Source organism: Strigops habroptila, chromosome 2, assembly GCF_004027225.2.
Source record: "Strigops habroptila isolate Jane chromosome 2, bStrHab1.2.pri, whole genome shotgun sequence".
Classification (NCBI taxonomy): domain Eukaryota; kingdom Metazoa; phylum Chordata; class Aves; order Psittaciformes; family Psittacidae; genus Strigops; species Strigops habroptila.
In genome coordinates this window covers 49,787,507-49,805,922 of record NC_044278.2, presented here as the reverse complement: position 1 = coordinate 49,805,922, position 18,416 = coordinate 49,787,507, and the positions used below count along the sequence as shown (strand labels likewise).

At 39.6% G+C, this 18,416-nt stretch overlaps 1 protein-coding gene across 7 annotated transcripts in view; it reads left to right on the top strand.

The window, feature by feature from the left end:
* Positions 1 to 18,416, top strand: part of TBL1X (transducin beta like 1 X-linked) — a 204,084-nt gene that overhangs the window by 902 nt on the left and 184,766 nt on the right. Inside the window, exon 1 of one of the 7 annotated variants that reach the window (XM_030477280.1) lies at positions 564 to 610. The exons of the other annotated variants lie outside the window; for them this stretch is intronic. The gene's annotated coding sequence lies outside the window, so the exon portion shown is untranslated. Of the gene's footprint in view, positions 1 to 563; positions 611 to 18,416 lie in introns of those variants that run through there. 7 annotated transcript variants of the gene reach the window in all.

Sequence of the window (18,416 nt, the reverse complement as noted above, 5' to 3'; positions counted from 1 at the left end):
TCTCTTTTTTTTTTTTTTTTTTTCCCTCCCTCCTCTCTTACTCACGCCGAGGTGACAAACGTCCTTCCCTGGCGCAGCCCCCCGAGCCCAGCCCGGGACCGGGTCCCGCTGCCCCGTCCCCCCCCCCCCCAGCCCGCCCTGGCCTAGGGGGGGATGGGGTGGGACGGGGGGGTCGCTCAGCTGTTATGACGAAGTTTTTTGAACCTGGCCGTTTTGGGGTCTGTTGGTTGTTGGGTTTTTTTTGGGGGGGGGATGGTGGGGAGCGTTGGGCTGAGGCGATGTGTGTGGGGCTGCCGTCTCGGGGGCGGGTGTGCTTTCATCTGCCCCCGAGCACACCGACACCCCCCCCTACACACCCGGGAGGGGGCAGTTTCTGGAGCGGTTCCCTACTCCCGATATAGTATTTTAAAATATATTTTTTCTGAACACACACCAAAAAAAAAAAAAAAAGGAGGGCCGGTGGGGGTGGGGGTGGGAAATGCGAGGTATTCACGCTCAAGTGTGGAGTTTGCAGAGCCCGGGTGGGGGAGGGGATCCCATTCATCGCCAGGGCTTGAATCAGCAGCGGGCGGAGGGGCCGGTCGCTCCGTACATCGAAGTTTACTTCCAAGTAGGTAAACAAGTTACACCCCCCCTTCGCCCCCCACCTCCTGCCAGCACCCCCCCTTCCCCCGGCGCTGTGTGCTGCTGCCCACCCGGGGCCCGGCGCTGCGGGCTGCCGGAGGGGCGGCGGGGCTGCCGGGGGAGCACCGGGGCGGGAGGGGACACACACGGGGGCTGGGCGCTGTAGGCTGCAGACCTGTTGCACACCCGTTGCACGCCCGTTTGCTCGCTCCAGGCCGGCGTGGCCAGCGTCGGTGCGGTCTCCGCAGGGGAGGGGGCAGGCGGTGGGTGCAGCCACCCGCCGGGCGGGAAGCCGGTGGACACCTTTCCCTCGGCTGCTGTCATCCGGCAGAGCCTGTTCCCCATTTTGTGGTGCTGGTTTAATCTCGGCGGTTGGTCTGATATTTCGGCGCGGTGCGGTGCGCGGCTCAGCACTGGTGTGGTGTGATGTAAAGCGAATGACCCTTGACCTATTTAATTATATGTTGTTGGGTGCTCGAGGAGACATCCTGCACAGCACAAAAAGGGGAAAAAACACAAAGCCACACCCTAAAAGTTAGGCTTGCATATTAATTTCTCAAACTCGGTGTGTAGACTGAATAAAGGCTTTCCTTTTTGTTGTCTTAACATGTCTGTTGCTCTTCTCCACAAGGATTTATACGGCTTTTTTCCTTTCTTGATGCACAAGTCTTAAAGTGTAAATGTGTGTGTGTGTTGGTGGGGGAGGGGAAGTGGTCTGTCTGGTGGAGCTCATTGAGTGTTTCACGAAAAAGGAAAATATTGCAGCATAATGTTGCAGAAAACTGAACTACTCCATTGAAAAGGGCTCTCCTCAAGCAGCGATTTGAATAAAATGGAGTGTAAAATTAAAATTTCAAGACTGGTATTTAACGCTGATAGTATGAAAATAAATATATTGTGCCAGAGGGAAATCTGATTGTAAGTAATAAATACAAGGTCTTTACTCATGACAAATACATTGTCACATCTTTCTTCCTTAGCCCGTTTATTCGCGATCCTTTAACTGAGATTGTTTGAGTGGCACATACAGGATTTAACGTAATGTACCTTGCTTACCATGTGACTGCACATGCTGGATTTGGGCCTCTTCCTGTCCTACAGTTAGAGTACTGTCACATACAGAGTCACTGGACAGGTTTTGAAGTAAATACATTCATTCTGTGATAGCAGATGTTGGCAAAAGAGTGGGATTGCCCCAGTGTGTTTCAGTGTTGGATTGTTTTTTGTTGTTGGTTAAAAATATGTTACACCTTTCTTGGGCTACGTGGCGGAGATTTGAGCAGAGCTGCTGTAGTCTTCTCAGTTTAGCACCTTCAGTGAGCTAAGCAACAAGCAAGGTTAATTCTCCCTCCAAGATGAAAAAGTGCATTTCAGAAGCAAAAAGGATTAAAAAATAGAGGTTCATGTAAACACTGGCAACTGCACAACCGCCCAAGTCTCACAGGACCAAAAAAAAAACTCCTCTGCAGATTGTCATTAGAATACATCCTCTGCCCTTCCACCGCCCAGTGAAGCAAGATAACTCCAATGTCCTCTGCCATGCCACTGCGATGAGTTGTGCTACTTGTTGTTCTTTTCAGCGGGTGGCAGGTATTCTCCGCAGTAAGCATATCGGAGGAGCAAAACGACATTAAATCCTTGATAGGGAAGGGGCGTATGCCTGGAATTGTCAGGCTTCTGCTTTGCCAGTTTGCTCAGTTTTGGTCCTGTCATCGGTTTACAGATGGGGTTTTCCCATTTCCGTGAGGACAGGGCCAGAAGTAGACCTGTTCTCCGCTTGATGTGCCTAACTAATAGTGCTGTGCATCCTGGAAGAGCTTCCTGAACTGAGACTCCTCCGGCAGCAGCAGTCATTAAAGGCCTATGTCCCTGAGCTTGGAAGGAGCAGAGGAGAATGTCCTTCAGTGCAGATGGGACATTGTTTCTTGGTAGCTGAGCTAAGTCAGCAGTGTGATATGCTTAGGATTTAGCACTATGCTGAATTTGGCTCATTGTGGAGTTGAGGCTGGAAAACCTATTCCAGGGTTTCAGCCTGTTAATTGCTGTAGATAGCGCGTGGGTGCATGTCTTGGTGCCTTTAGCTCTGGCTGTTTTCTGTGGCTACTGTTGGAGTCCGATGTTAGAATTCATGCTGTAGTTGGTGTTGAACTGCTGTTTATATTTTAGTAGTGCCAAGGGGGCCCCTTTCAAATCAAGGCCATTTTGGGAATGTTGTGGACAATGGTTCTTGCCCTGGAAAGGTTGTAATGTGAGTAAATGAGGGAGACAAAAAGCCAGGAGAGTAAATGATGGAAAAAACTGACTCAGGGGAACAGCAGCTGATTGTAGTGCCTTGTCTGTGGGACATTGGTGTGACCTCAGCTGGTAGGAGAGAGGATTGTTGTTAACACCTGGCAGTGCTGCCGACAAATCACTGCTCTGCGCAAAGAGGGTGCTGGCGTCCCTTTGCCTTCGTGATGTGCGATCCGTACCCTGGGTCCTCTTTACTATTCCTCTTTTAATTCGTATCATTATTTCAGATTATGTACACCAGCCTGCCTACAAAACCATCAAGGTTGTGTAACTCTTCAGGGCAGATTCTTTTTTTTTTTTTTTTTCCCCCCCATAATCTTCATTATGAGGCAAGATGGAAGTAATTTTGTAAACTCTTTCTCAGCTGCTAAATTAAACTCCATTCCCTCTTCCCCTCCCTCATCTCGCCTATTTTTAGTTAGGAGGAAATAGCTGACCTCTTTACAGCAAGAACCCAGACCCCCTGGGTGCCATTTATAGGTTTCTACCAAATGGCCTACTTGGACAAGTTGGTTGAAATTAAACAAAAACATTGGAACTACAGCTCTACACAGGAATTGCAGCCTTCCTGTCAGTACAAAATCTGTCATTTTAATGATACTGAAACAAACATCCAAAGGTGAAAAATGGGGTTTAGGTTTTCTTTGGTAGACAAGAGAATACTTTAAAGGCTGCTTTTTGTGGCAGTCTGATCATTAATATAATGGAATTTCTTTTAAGAGTGACTGACAGTATTTTGTTTTACAAACACAAGAAGTCCTCCAAAGTTAGGGCTTGTGAAAGCTAGGGGGAATCAAAGAAGGTTGTTCATTCTCATAAGAAAAGGTCATAATTTCTTACCCATTTTCTTCTTGTGTAGAGATCTTATTCTAGATGGAAATTTATAAATCACAGTTACTAATGTTTAGTAATTCCTACAAAATTTCTTCTGCTAGCTTAACTGAAAGCAAGATAAACTATGGATACATGACTTTTCGAAGGTTAAGGAGCACGGGCATCTTGCATCACTTTTCTTGTGCTTATTTGTGTTTAGTTGTAGTGGTAATGATGCCTTAAAAATGTTGGACCCTAGCAGCAGGTATTGGATTTCCTCATTTGTTGAGTGTATGGGTGTGCATGCAGTCTGTGTATTGCCTCTGTAATCCTCTGTCCAGATCCCAGCCACCAGTCCCTTTCTTTACTCTGGGTTACTGGTATGACCGCAGTAGGAAAAGAGGCTTCGGTTAAGCATATCTGATGATTTGGCTTACATTTTTATAATCTTTCTTATAATCTTGTTGACTTTACGCAATAAAAGGGGCGTCACAGTGTTTAACCCCATTTCTTGACCTTCTCTATTTGTAGCATAGACAATCAATGCATGTCTGCTTGTCCTATTTAAATTAGACTGCACGTAAAGATTCATAATTTTATACGAAGTTGCAACAGGATTTTATGCCAAGAATCCTATAGCACTATAGTATCCTATAGTATAGGAATTATAACAATAGTTCTATAGTATGAAGAAGCAATTATTTCAAGATTTTAGCTAAGCACATTGCCTAAATGCAGTCTGGCTTGGGTGTTGGATCTTACTCATTTGCTGTGCGAAGTTACTCAGTGCATTAAACACGTGGACAAAACAGTGCCTCTTGATGATTAGGTGACACAACTTGTGGCCTGTTTATGAACAGACGAGTAGCACTAGTAACATGTAATAATTGTGCATATATATACTTATCAAAATACTTCTGTCTAATTAAGTGCTGAGTTTTATTGACTTTGCCATTGGAGGGTGAAACAAGGCTTTTTAAAAAGCAGTGTTCTCCATTAATATGTAACGGTTGCTCTATACATCACTCTGCCTTTCTAAACATGATTGCATTTACTGACCTAAATTTCATTTAAGCTCCTAATTCTTAGTTACAATTTAACCTCTTACTACTATGTAGTGGGTTTAGAATGTGTTTTGTTACATAAAACCATAATTTCGTAAGGTGGAAAGATGTGGTAACATCAACTGTGATTTTATTTTTTCCTATTGAAACACAACTTTCCCATAACTGCAATAAATTATAGATGGAGCAAAGAAGCCATATTTTTTGCTTAGGCATTAAAAATACTTAGAAAATATCCTTTGACATTATCTTCAAGAAAACAAAGAGGATTTTCTTTTGGTGGATAGATTCAGTTTGTCATTCTGCAGAATAATATATTTGTTGTTCTCCTTTCTGAAGGCAGCAACTTGCACTGGATATGCAACTTTGGCTTCTGCTGTATTTTGCTGTGTAGTGCTATCAGCTCTTCATTAATCCTCTACCATTGAATGAAAACTCTGCAGAATATTCTCTGTAGTTCAAGAGAGAAGCCAACTATTTATGATTTATATTTCTGAACAGAATAATCATGTTACAGTAGCACTGCTGAAAGGAAGCTGTTGCACTGTTAGGATTAACATGTATATATCTGTTGCCATGTTTTGTGCTTGGAAATATCCACTGATGAGTTTGTGCTGATTTCAACACAACCTTGTAGCCTATAAGAAAATCAATGGAAGCATGATCTTCCAAAAGAATTGACCTTCACAGTGTACAGTTAATATATGCATGAGATTTTCATGAAGTGAAGTAAAAATATGGTGGTTTTTTTTTTTTTTTTTTTATTTGCAAATCCATGTAGGTTGGTAACTTACAGTTAGGAATTGCGACAACCATATGATCGCTTGGGTGCCATTTAGCAGCTACGAGTTGCTTGTTGTCTATGTCAGTAGGTTTAGTCTTGTTGCTACTGGCAGAGGATATGTGCATATCCAGAGACCCATTAGTATTAAGACTTTTGTTAACACATAGTCTCAGCTGGGATTGTTGACCAGCAATTAGTTTCACAAATATTAATTGATTAAAATGAGCTACACAAATTGCCCTGTATGCATATATGTGCCTGTATGTATATGTACATAGGCAGCCTTAAGGTGGGCTGAAGAGTAACTATGGTGGAAAAAAAGGAGTTGCCCTGAGTTCGGAGAATGGAACAGAGTGGAAGGACTCTGAAACCCTGAACTGGGATATGCTCAGGCTTCAAGTTCTAGTCAGCAGCGCCTGAGGTGGTGCAAAGCCAGTGAAACTGATGTAGGACTGGGCCAGGCCGGATGTCAGGTTTTGGGAGAAGGTGAGGTGCGGCATCCTTTAATTATGTGCTTGCTGAAACAGGGCAAAGTCAGGAGTGGATACTATGAATCTGACTGAGCATGGTGAGACCAGGAGGCGACAGCTGGGGTACCATTTGTAGCTGAGGGATGCATTCAAACTTCAGAGTTGTAACCTCTTCAGTTTTCTCTTTATCTCTCTCTCTTTTCTTTTTCTTTTTTTAAATTATTATTTTATTCTGTGTAGTTTTTGGTTGCTGTTAGAGGTAAAATCTCAACCCCTATCTCGACAGAGAGGTTGAGGCGAAATTACCTGTTCCCTAGCATTCTCCACAGAGAGGGCTGAGCTTTGCTGACAGGGTAAGACAGAGAATCCAAGAACAGACAGTGCCTGTTCATATTGTGGGGATTAGTTTCCAAGGATATCTATCTGGTGCTTTTTACAGTCACAAAACAAACTTAACTCTTCTCATACCCATTTACATGCACATATGAGTTAGACTTCTAGGAATAAATTTGGTTACAGAATTGATTGAAACATACCAAATCTTTTCTCATTTGTTTTTTCAGAAGGTATTGTTAATGCTGCCAGTTACATGTGTTCAGCTCTCTTTCATTGTAGCTTAACTTTGACTGCTAGGTTTTTTTACTTTTTTGATTGAGGTTTGTCCTTTTAATATAAGAGCTCTTGTAGTTCTATGTAGTTAATATAGTTTACTTTTTAATTTATTGACTTTAAAACAACGTAATCTGGAAGGCACAGATAAAAGGCAGGCCTGAGGATTATTCTAATGAGGAACACTTCTTCCTTCCTCTCCAAGTTCTCAAAAATGAAAGTAAAGAACAGGAGCAGGTATATTTTTAATAGCATTGTAAGGTGTTCACAAGACAGATTTTGTGTTGTTCTCTGAAAGCTACTCAAGGTTTCTTCATTTCCATTTTGACTATTACTGGTTTTTTTGGTTGATGGTCTTATAAATTAGCATTGTTAATACATTGTATTTGTAGGAATCTGATTTTATATTAAAAACCCCAAACGCTTGGCTTTGATACTTTTGCTTGTATCCATAAGTATCTTACATAACCAGTTAATTTAAATGAGCCAATTAGTTTAAAAGTAGTGCATGATGGTGTATCATAAAAATTCATCCAGCTTCCTTCTCACAGGATTTTATGTGCTTGGAAAAAAACATAAGCTGAAAGGATGGCACTAAATATGATGTCAGAGTGGAAGGAAAGAACTTATTTATTACACACAGAACAAATTTACTAACGCATTACCATACTGGTTACTCTTGCTGCTGATGAATGTAATCAACTTTTCTGGGAGACCACCATCATGCTTTTACTACCTGGTCTGGTAATGCTGGGTAGACATTAGGGAAAAAACAGAATGTAGCTTAAGTCCTGATGGGCAGTTTACAAGGAGGAGGAAGCAGAGTGGGAGTAGGTTATCTCAAAAGTTAGGCTCCACTGGTTTTATCCTGCAGACCATCAAGTAGCCAACAAAATTTTTTTAGAAATTTTCTGAACTGTATTTTTTTGTCTTGGCTAAGATGACATGCCTTCAAAACACTTATTTCTGTGCATTTCTTAAGTGTTATGATGGTAGTATATGTGCTACGTGGATATTTCCTAATATGTTAGTGGTGTTTGGTGATTACAACAATGGCTTTGTTGTAATGTGTGTCTTTTTTTCTAATGTTTTGTATGTTTGTATGTGCTCACTGCTGGATTAAATGTTTTATTTTAAATTTTGCTTTGGGTCAGCAAGAAATTCTTCATGGTGTCTTTTACATTATCAGCAGCATATGCTTTGTGTTAAAAATACACTTGAAACGTGGAAGGGTTCTGTGTTCTCTAATGGCAACATGTTAAATGCAATTATGCATTGTCAATTTGATCATACTCAGTGAATGGTGGCTTTGTAAATAAGGTCTGTTGTGCATAGCAGGTGTTTGTGTACAGGGAGTCCAGTGTGAAAGAAAGAGATTTAATTACCTCTTACTAAAAATGTAGTGACCTGTATCCTGTACATATTTAAAAAGTGTTCAGATAATTACAGTCAATACTTTTGTAGTTGTTTGTGCCTATATATGTATTGCCGTGAGATTATTTTGAAGTAAAACATTTTTCCCTTGAATTTTTGAATATATATCTATTAAAAGAAAAAATCTGTTCCTTAACATGTTTGCAAGGCAATTGATAGGACACTTCTTTCCACAGCCAGATAAATCATTTACGTTCTGCTTATAGTGGAATGTAAATGATTTATTTGCCTACCATCCTACAGAACTGCTACGAAGATTTTATTAATGACTAGTTTTGAAGAATTTTAAAGGCAAAAGCACATTCTCAATTTATTTTGTTGCTAGTTCATGAAAAAGCGTGAATGTAAAATTCTGCTTACTCGAGTCCAATCCCATTTTCTATCAAATTATAAATTAGGATAGCAAGGTATCAAAAGAAAATTAGGAAATGAGTTTTGGAGTAGAAGTAATTATTGTTTTGTTAATCTTCTGTTAATCTGTAAATTTGTTTGTTGGCTAACAGTTGGTTTTAGGATGTTAGATTGCCTCTGAACAAGCCTCTGTTGGGTTTTTCCAACCTTTTTGTAATTGCTTTTAACATGTTTAAACTCCTCTTTCCTTCCAACCCTTAGCCCCCCAAAAACCTATTGGAGTTTCCAGTGGAGTTTAAGAGGTTTCATTTTAACAGATATTTTCTGCGTTTCATAGTTGTTCTTTGCCAGCAACATGATAACATGGGTAACGCCAGCAAGGATAGAATTGGTGATACGTTTATGTTCTGAAAATTCAACAAATCCTGTTATAGCTATGGCCTGGTATTGGAAAAACATATTTGGCATGTGCAGGAGACTTCTAGGATCAGGCCTTATATGATGGCAGCACAGATTCTTGACTGATTAAGTAAACGTTTCTGAGCCTTTTTTAAAGTGGCACATGACGTGATTTTAGCTTAATCATAACAGTCAGTGTTCTTGCAATGAAACAGAGATTGTGGTGTCCCTTTCCTTTCCTGTAGCCCACGTAAGTAGTCTTTTTTGTATGGCATAACTTCCACAATCATTTTGAATACCATTCTTATCTGAATCCTCACAATGTTCTTTGAAGTTCGTGTAGCTGATGAACATGAAGTGGAGATTTAGAGCACAGTTTCTTTAAAATGTGCAGGAGCTGTGTTGGCTATGTTGAAATTTACTTAGGCTTAATATTTTGCAGTATAGCGTAAGAGGTAGCAATTTGAGGTTGCAAACACATACACTGAAAAGAGACCAGCTTAGATGGATCCTTGGAAGCTATGACTTTTTTTCAGTCAAGTGCCCTTAGTTTTTCAGGCCAGCCACATCAAAAGGGCTAAGTAGCCAGTAGTAGCCACACATAAAGCAGCTGGCAAGCAGTGGTAGGACGCTCTCGTCATTGCCTGTCTAGATCATGTATAGTCTCAGAATTATTTTGCCAACTGTGACCTACCATATAAGAAGCCCAACATGCCAAGTCCAGCACCTGATCCTTGCCTTTTGTGAAAGGGTGACAAGTACTGTACCTCCATTGAGACCATGTGCCAGCCTTCCCACCCAGCGATAGATACACCCTGTGTATTTCACGTTGGCTGGAGGCCAGAGCTGTGCTTTCTCTAATCCCTTCTGCGATGAGTCTCAGCAGTCTGACTCTCATTGCTTTGTACAGACCACAGCGCTGTGCCTGCCTCAGCTGGGCAAAGCCTCTGGAGATGGGAGTCCTGCGGCTAGCTTGGCTGACACAAGGGAGGCTCAATTAGAAGGCAGAAGTCTGACAGTGTGTAGTGCAGTGCTTCATCCTTCATATTAGATGCTGGCCATAGAAAGAAACAGGAAGGTTTTTGCTCCTAAATGCAAAAACCCCCCTAGAATGAGTATGTTTGTGTATTGGTGATGTGTAAATTTTTACACGTTTACTTTTAATTTACCTTTTAATTTACTGTTTTTTTCTGGGGTGGTTGGTCTGGGTTTGTTAACAGTGAATAAGGAAAATTACACAGAAGGGACATAAAGTTTATTTTTCTAACCTTAAAAATAAATTTTCTGACTCAAATTTGTCTCATTTAATGACTCAAACATTCTACAAATAGTTGTTTTACGTAAATATATAATTATTTATGCTGTTAGCATTGTCTTAATTGCTATTTTTGTCTTTGGAAATACGTACGGTTATTTCTCTGGTGTCTCAAGAGGCTCGAGTATCTTGCCAGCCTATTTAACGTACTAACGTATGTGAGAAAGTATGCCCTGTGGCCTGAAACATCATTTATGTATTTGCCAATTGCCCCAGTCTTTTAATTTCTGCTTGTATGCATTGCATTTGGTTAGGTTGAATTTATTATTGATTTCAACTGTTTGCAAATATTCTACTGACAGACCGTTTGCTTGTGTCTCCTTTGAGCCAGCATTTTACCTCATTAGTTTATGGATGTGTTCTTTTGAATGTTAGCCAAATGCATTCATAAAACCAGTAAAATTAAAAGAAAGGAGAAGTAGGAGAGCTGTGTGACCTATTATTTGTAAACAATGTTATGAAACTGCCTTTCAGGGTTTGACTCTACTATTTTTTCAAGTTTTCCGCTTTTATTCTGGCAGTTTCTCTGAGCTTCCCATCATACACAGCTATTTGCTCAGATGTTCTCATTTTCTAATTGCCCCTTTTTTTTTTTTTTTTTGTACATTGTTGTTTGGTTTGTTTTTGAAGACTAAAGCTACTAGGTAAATAACAGCAGTTCTCTAACTCTGTAGTTTCAAACTGTGGCTTGCAAGCTGCTAGGGAACACATGGACTGGTTTTTGAGAGGTCTTGGTAGGGGGAAGGAAGTCCACTGTAATTCTGTTCAAATTCTCTGTACGAGGTATCTTTATAGGTCCACGAATTTAAATAGATTAAACCCCACCGATCTAATTATATTGTAAACTTCTTGAGGATGTGATGATATCTGTTTTTATGACTTACTGCTTTGTGGGTGTATATATCATTTTGCAAGTAATAATTTCTGTTTTCACAGAAGGTAATTTATACCAACATTAAATTTTGGCATCGGTTTTGTTACATTGTATAGATTTTTATGAAAATGTCCCTTCGCTTTTGTAGGGCTGTGATCAGTATTCTCTGATAGAACACAGATCTGGCTGATCTTCAGTTGCACAGAGAATAGCCTAGAGAGAAGCATTTGGATTCCCGTAGTTTGTGTTTATCAGGTCTGTCATACAGCAAGCCCACTCTTTTCTTCTTGGTTTTGGGGGGTTTTATGCAGTACTGGTTTTGTTTTTAGACTCCAGTCATTTAATATGGTACAATTGCATTTCAGTAAATCCAAATTCTTGTATCGTAAAATGTCAGGAATTTTGTTACTTGATGTTACTACATATCTGTTCTCTCTTCTGCTTGAGAGCAGCACTCCTTGCTAATGTTAGGAGGGGTTAGGAGAGGAGGTGTGTATGGTGAGAGTGGGGGTGGGAAGTAAAACAGGCTCTGGCTGTTTACACATTCCAGGCAACCATAGATCTGCTCTCTTTGAGGCCTGAAATATTTTCCTTTTCACTATCGGTCTTGCAGATCTGGGGTATTTGGGCACTTTGCCAATAAAAATAAATAGTGATGTGTTAATCTCTTAGATTGAAATGTAATAAACTGTATTTTACCTTTTTTTGTGTGTGTTTAAGAATAACGATTTACAGCACTTTGAAATTAGAATGACATTTTTAGAGATACAGAAAACTCTGACTATTGCTATACTTTCTTCAAGAATTGGCTATAAAAGGACAAAATAAATTTGACTTCTTCCTTCTTGCTAGTTTATTCCAAAGGGAAAGTCACATAATCAAAATATTTTTGCTAACTAGATTTTCTATTTTCAGCATGATAACCTTTGGCTCAAGGAGCTGATGACGAGTTCCTCTTTCTTATTTCCATGTACTGCGTGTATGTACATGCATTTTTTTTCATTTATTTTGAGGTGGCTTTAGTCTGCTTTGTAGTGTTCCATTTGATTATTCTGGTTTGCAGCACTTGTGTCTCAGAGTTCTGATGAAATCAGATACACAAAGCCATCCACCTGCACATCTCTGGGGTTTTTTTTCGTGAATATTGGAAATTATTTCCTGCAGCCTTCACTAACATACAGACTGAGCAGACAGGCAGATGAATAATGATTTCTTCCAAGTTCTGCATAATGTAATGAACAGACCTTCTGTTTATTATTATTTATTATCGATGTTTGTATACATGTGATTTCCTTCCCTGAAGCTTGCTTTCCTTGGTTTCTTAAAGCTATATGCTCTGTGCCATTATTGGTTTTTCCCAAGTGGTGCAGTAATGCCACTGTCACTCCAGCAACTTGCTTTGTCACTGGGACTTGATGTGGCTCAACTTTTTATTGTTTCTGCTTTGTAAATAAAATTTGTTGCCCTCCAGAAATATTACCGTATAATTATGGCACAAAAAACAAGAGAGTGCCATGGAGATAATGGCTGTTACTTTCAGTCTTAAGACCATCCTAGCACATGCAGTGCAAAAGGTAATTCAGACTGTACAGCCTTTTTCCCAAAGGCAGTTAATTGCTGCAAACGTGCTTGCATAGCTGTGACTGTCATCTAATTGGTGTTTAGAGGCATTAAACTGCTTTGGAAAAGCTCTAGGCTATTGCAGCTAGACCATCAGCAACTTGGATAAACACATGGTAATATCTCTCTCTTGACTACTTTTTAGGAACAAAGTACTGCTCTTGTCATGTAGCGACCTGGATCTGAAGCCAGAGGTTGTTTGGGGTCACTGTCAGGCGAGATCAGACTGTTGAATTTAACCTAAATGGAAGTAAACACTAAGGTTACATGCACCTCATTATTTCTGTGCTTTTGTGACAGACACTCAAGACTGTTTGTACACTGGCTATGGCTCATGCTGATTATGTTCTTAATAATTTGTGTCTCTAGCATGTGTGGTAGCTGGATACTTTAAGAAGCCAATGTTTTTGAGTATAGATATCTAAATAAGTGGCTCGGTTTTCAGAAGCTTTGGGTAGGTAGAGTTCCAATTGAAATGAGATGAATTAGTGGCTGTTTAGTGCCTGGATAAATAATTAGTCTTAATAGGGGTGCATAGTAACATTCTGACAACACATGATCACCTCCCTCTTTTTCACCCATGTTCAATAAAGTAGTATTTTAAAGAAGATCCTACCAAGTGAGTACTGCCAGTCTGTATACACATTTTTTATTTTTTTTTTTAATCTTCATATGTTTCTTGAAAGGGCAAAATTTGGTTCTTGTCCACAGACATGAGGACCTGTAAAATAGTAGCTCAGGCTTCCTTCTAATTTCTTTCTCTTCTTGTTTAGGTTGAGAATGTGGGCTTGTATGAAACATACTCTAGGCTGCTTAAATATCGACAATTAATTTCAAGCCACAGAAAATATGATTTTTTTAGACGTACATTTAAAGTTTGGTTTATCATTTTTTTTAGCTAATAACAGCAGTCTTTGACAGCTGATTATCATGTAACAAATTTGCGTTGTTGACCCACCAAAACAGTCTGGGGTTGTTCAACACTACAGATACTGCTTACTTTCTTTACAATTGTTAATTAGTACTTATTATTTTTTGTTTCACAAAATTTCCTAGAAATCTTATTTGTGAATGTCTGATGCAGTAAAAAAGTAAGTGGACAGTGGGGCCCTGTCACCGGAGCACACAGCTTGTGATGGAAAGGGGCTGTTTTAATACTTCCTTTTATTTCCTCAACCCCAGTTGATCAATGAGTAATAGGTACATTTACATAGTTGTACCGGCATTTAACTCTGTATCTTTATGGGTTCAAATTAGGTAGGAACCTCACCTTCCCAGTAAATGTGAAAACATAAAGACAGTCTGTGGTGTGTCAGCAAGCTACCGTTTCAATAGACCTTTTGTAGTTAAATAGTAATAAGGTAAAGAAAAGGAGTATAACGCAGTCCTTGCAGGAGGAACATCTCGCCCAACCAATGGGGTGTTTTGTTTGGTTTTTTTTTTTTTGTCTTTTGCAATTGCTGTTTCAGAAAGGTTTCTCTCATGATTGGTTTCATGATTTTTGAATGTGATAGTTTCAAAGCCTATTCTAGGCTAGTCTGCTTCCTGTGAAGAGTGATGTTTAGCGAGGTGTTCGTATACGCTACATCGTGCCGGTGAGAAATAAATTGTGTTTTGATCCTGCAGACCTTGCTTCACTTATTGAGTTTTGTGTTCCTGGGGGTGGGGAGGGCGAGAGAGAGAACCAAACAACAGTGCTGGTACAGCGTGGTTTTATTGGAGAGAGAGGCACGCATGCCACCTTTTCCCCAGGTTCTTATCAGTGGTGGGTCTGGAGGCTGGTAGCAAAACAGTAGCTTAAAGAGGCTGTGATCTCTTGGTAGGTAAGCATTATACAGCACTGGTTTTCAACCTTTAATTGGGAAGTGGCCTTTCTGAAAGAGGAAATTGGTTCTGCAAGTGTTAATAAATTGCTACAAATTGTCATGCTGATGCTGCTTTAAAAAAGACACAAAGAAACGAAAGTAAACCAAAGGGAAAAAAAAAAAAATTCCAAAAAACAAACCCCAAACCCTCAACATCTCTCAGCAAACCAAAATTAAGCAGATAACAGACTTTTTAACTGAGCACTGAGGGTTGCCTTAGGACGTAGGTGCTTACATTTTGAATTGATTCTCAGTTGTCAACTTGATGTGTGTGGGAGGTAAAGTGAACTTTTCATGAAAAACATTCTCGCAAGAACAGTTGCTATTCATCGTTCTTTTGGTATACTAAGGTGACTGTTTGGGAGAAGGGAAATGGCAGTGTTTTCAAGGCTTCTAAATCAAAGAATTGCCTCACTTTTTTGAAGCAGTGCATCTTTAGATCATATCCAGTTGTTTGGCTGCTGGAAAGATATACTTAATTTTCCAGTAAAGACAGTTTTCTTATTTTACAAATCTGTAATTTTGTCATTATAATTGCAAGTATTTTAATTAAAATGCTGATGATAAAAAGAGTATTTATATAAAGGAGTTGATTATGCCTGATGATACAAGATCAAAATTAGGCCAAAATTTTGATGTTCTCCATCATGCTTCCTTACATAGACATGTATGCCTTTATTTCAGTTGTCTCTAATAATTTGCAGAATGTTTTGGGTGTTGTGTGATTGCCAGTACTGTGCAGGTTGACACTGATCTAAAAAGCAGCTGTGTTTAGAGCTATGAAATGATCTTTTTGCCAGATCCAAATATGTCTCTTTCCTCCTTGAACTGTCCTCAGTGTAGAAGTAAACTTAATAGAGCCATTTCCGCCCTAATATTTAGCCTTTCAGTTCTTAAACATCAAAACCAAAGTGCTGTTAGCTGCATTTTGATCAATATGTTTAAGCTGAATCTTTAAAAATTTTGACTTAAAAAGAAAAAAAAGAAAAAATGATGCTTCACTTCCAAATGTATTTATACACTTAAAGAATATTTTTTGTGAACGTGTCTATTGTAGGCCAGACATTTCCTTCATGTAAGATATGACCATAGGTATTTAATAATTATGCGTTTGCTTAATTGCGTGTACAGTAGTTTCACCAAGTAAACAGCGCTACTTGTGTGCAGAAAGTTTAGTGTGTGCGTGCATGAGTGTATGTTTAGCACTTGGCCTTAATTGCTATTTTGTAATCTCTAAGAATTTCCTGTCCGTCTTCTACTTCATAGATTTTTAATTCAACACCCAGCAACTGAAAACTTTCAGTGGGCACTGAACAACTAGTTGCTGGGCCTTCTGGTTTATCTTTGTGGTTTGTGTTTTACCTTTATTTGTGTTCACCAGTGCCCTCTCAGTGAAGACTGGGTGAAGGGATATTTGACTGCCACCAGCAAGGCTCTAAAGGAAGAATGAGTCTGTGAGGCTTCTATGTAAATAACATGGCATTTAGTAATGGGAAAGTTAGCGACTCTGTTAATTGCTCATGAGGCATACCTATGTAGAATTGTGCTTTGAAAGTTTCTTTCAAGTAATCTCTCTATCTTGAGGCTGAATTTTATATCCACTAGCAGTGCAGACTCATTCTGCAACTAAAAGCAAAAAAATGCATATTCCAAACATTGTCTAGTCACAGGTAGTTCTTCCTGTTATAGTCCTTAGAGAAGTTAATGCTCTGCTTCGGAGGTGGAGGCCTGTCACCAAAGGAATGAAATAAATTATAGTGGTATTCGAAGGATAAAATGGAAAAATAGGTGTGGAGATCAGAGATGAAACTTCAGTCAGATGAAGGAAACGGTTGTAAATATGCAGTTTAGTTCATCATGTAGGACATAGGGAACTTGTGTAGTTCCCAGGCAGTATATAGGTAGAGTTTGAGTGTTTATAAATATTTGGGGTTCTTTTTTCCTCTTATATTGAATACAGGCTTTTTCAAAGGCTTTCTGCGTAAGTTAGGCACTAGACTTCATTTACCAAGGTGCCGTGAGAAACAGTGTAGATGTTTCTCATACTGTTAGAATACATTGTTTACCATATTTTCCAAAATTGCTCTGAGGTCAATCTGTTGGGCTCTGTCTTTCCTGTGTCCCCTCATAGCAGGGCGGACAGAAGCCATATTCATAAGCTGCTGGGCCTTGCAGGCCACCTCCCAGTGTCATGGCTGGCTCCTCGCTGCTTATGTCTGGATAAAGTATCTCCTGGAGCAGTGTAACATGTTTGGTGGACCCTCTGTGCCTCTCCCCAAAGAGCACAAGGAAGAAAACTGTACCATGGGTGTTTAACGTGGCAAAATGCATCTGTCGGGTGGTGTTTTGGGAAGGCAGGGAAGAGGCTAACAATATGAGTCAGCAAGGCCAAATTTGCATGGCACAGGCATATGGCTGTTGAAATATTACTGTCAGATCGCTTCCTGTTGGTGGGTGAAGAGGGCTGGGGTGCACCCTGTGGTAGTGTCATGCTTCGTGTGTGGGGACCACCCTTCTTTGCGGGGTAGGGACTGCGTGAGGTGCTCTCCTTCTCTCCTGCTCACCAGCAAGTGCTGTCTGTCAGCTGCAGCTATTGTTTGATGCAATTAGTTTTTATTGACTAAGACGACCTTAATAGGTTTCATTTACATACCTTGATTTTACTGCAGTTTAGCCCTCTAAATACCCAGGAGGCTCCTAAAATAACAAAGATAGTATTAATTAGAAGCTAAAAGGAACCTAAGCTTTAAAACAATATTTTCTTTGCTCATTTTTTAATACATGTACGTATTTAAAACTACACCTTCAAACTTGGAGTTGTACAACAGCTAAAATGTTTAGACAAGTAATAGCTGAGGTTACTATAAAAAAAAAAATCAATGTAAATATCTCTCTTCCCCCCCCGCCCCCCTTCCCTTTTTATTTTGCATATTTGAGGCACTTGTCACAGTCAGTTTCATTGCAGGCCTCTGAGGTTGCTGTTTTTCCCATCCAGTCTGTTTGGTGTTTTACCCAATAGTAAAGTTCTTTTTTAACTGTTAAGAATAACCTGAAATTATTTTCAAATCCATAGAAGTAAACATAAGAATTAGGATGCTTTACCCTCTGAAACTGTTCTACCCCTCTTGTTTAAAATTGAGCAGATGTCACACTGACGGTATCTCTTAAAATGAGGGAAAAGGGAAAGAGAAGAAATAGCAATAGCTAAATGAAAGAGCTTATAGCTAAAGGCCTAATGTGTAATAGAATATTTTTCTGCCATTTGTGCATTCAGCAACAAAAGAATAAAGACAGTACATTGGACTAGAGGTTAAACTCTTTGGTTGAGATGAAAATTTATCTGGTTTATTGTACTTTTAAGAATATATTGTTTGTTTTTCTGCTAATGAGTGCATGCCAGATCATTGTTTACCAGTTACCGTTCTAGTCCAAATCAGAATTGAAGTTGGCAGAACATAAAGGAAATTTCAAGGCAGCTAAATATCATTGTCCAGAGCTTCACTTACCCTATATTTTTGCAACTTCAAAATTACAACAGATTGAGGAACAGGCATTTTAGGGTCATCAGCCCAATATGGTATTCAGTTCAAATAATTTGTAGTTTTATGGAGTCATCCTATTTAAGCATTGATTAAAATCTCAGTATTACTACCTTTAAAATTAAAAATCCAATTGTCTATTAAAAATAGAGTGTCTTTAGAGTAGAATACCAGTACGGATTTCTCTGAGACTTGTTTCTTGCCCATTGATTTGAACTCACTATTTTTCTGTGCAACCCATAGGCAGTTAACCAGTAGTAGAAAACTGAATAGCTGAAGATGAAGTCCAGAGGACAGTGACCATTTTTTACCCCTTGGTGAGGAAGTACACATAAAGCACCATGCTTTTCCCTTGTGAAATGG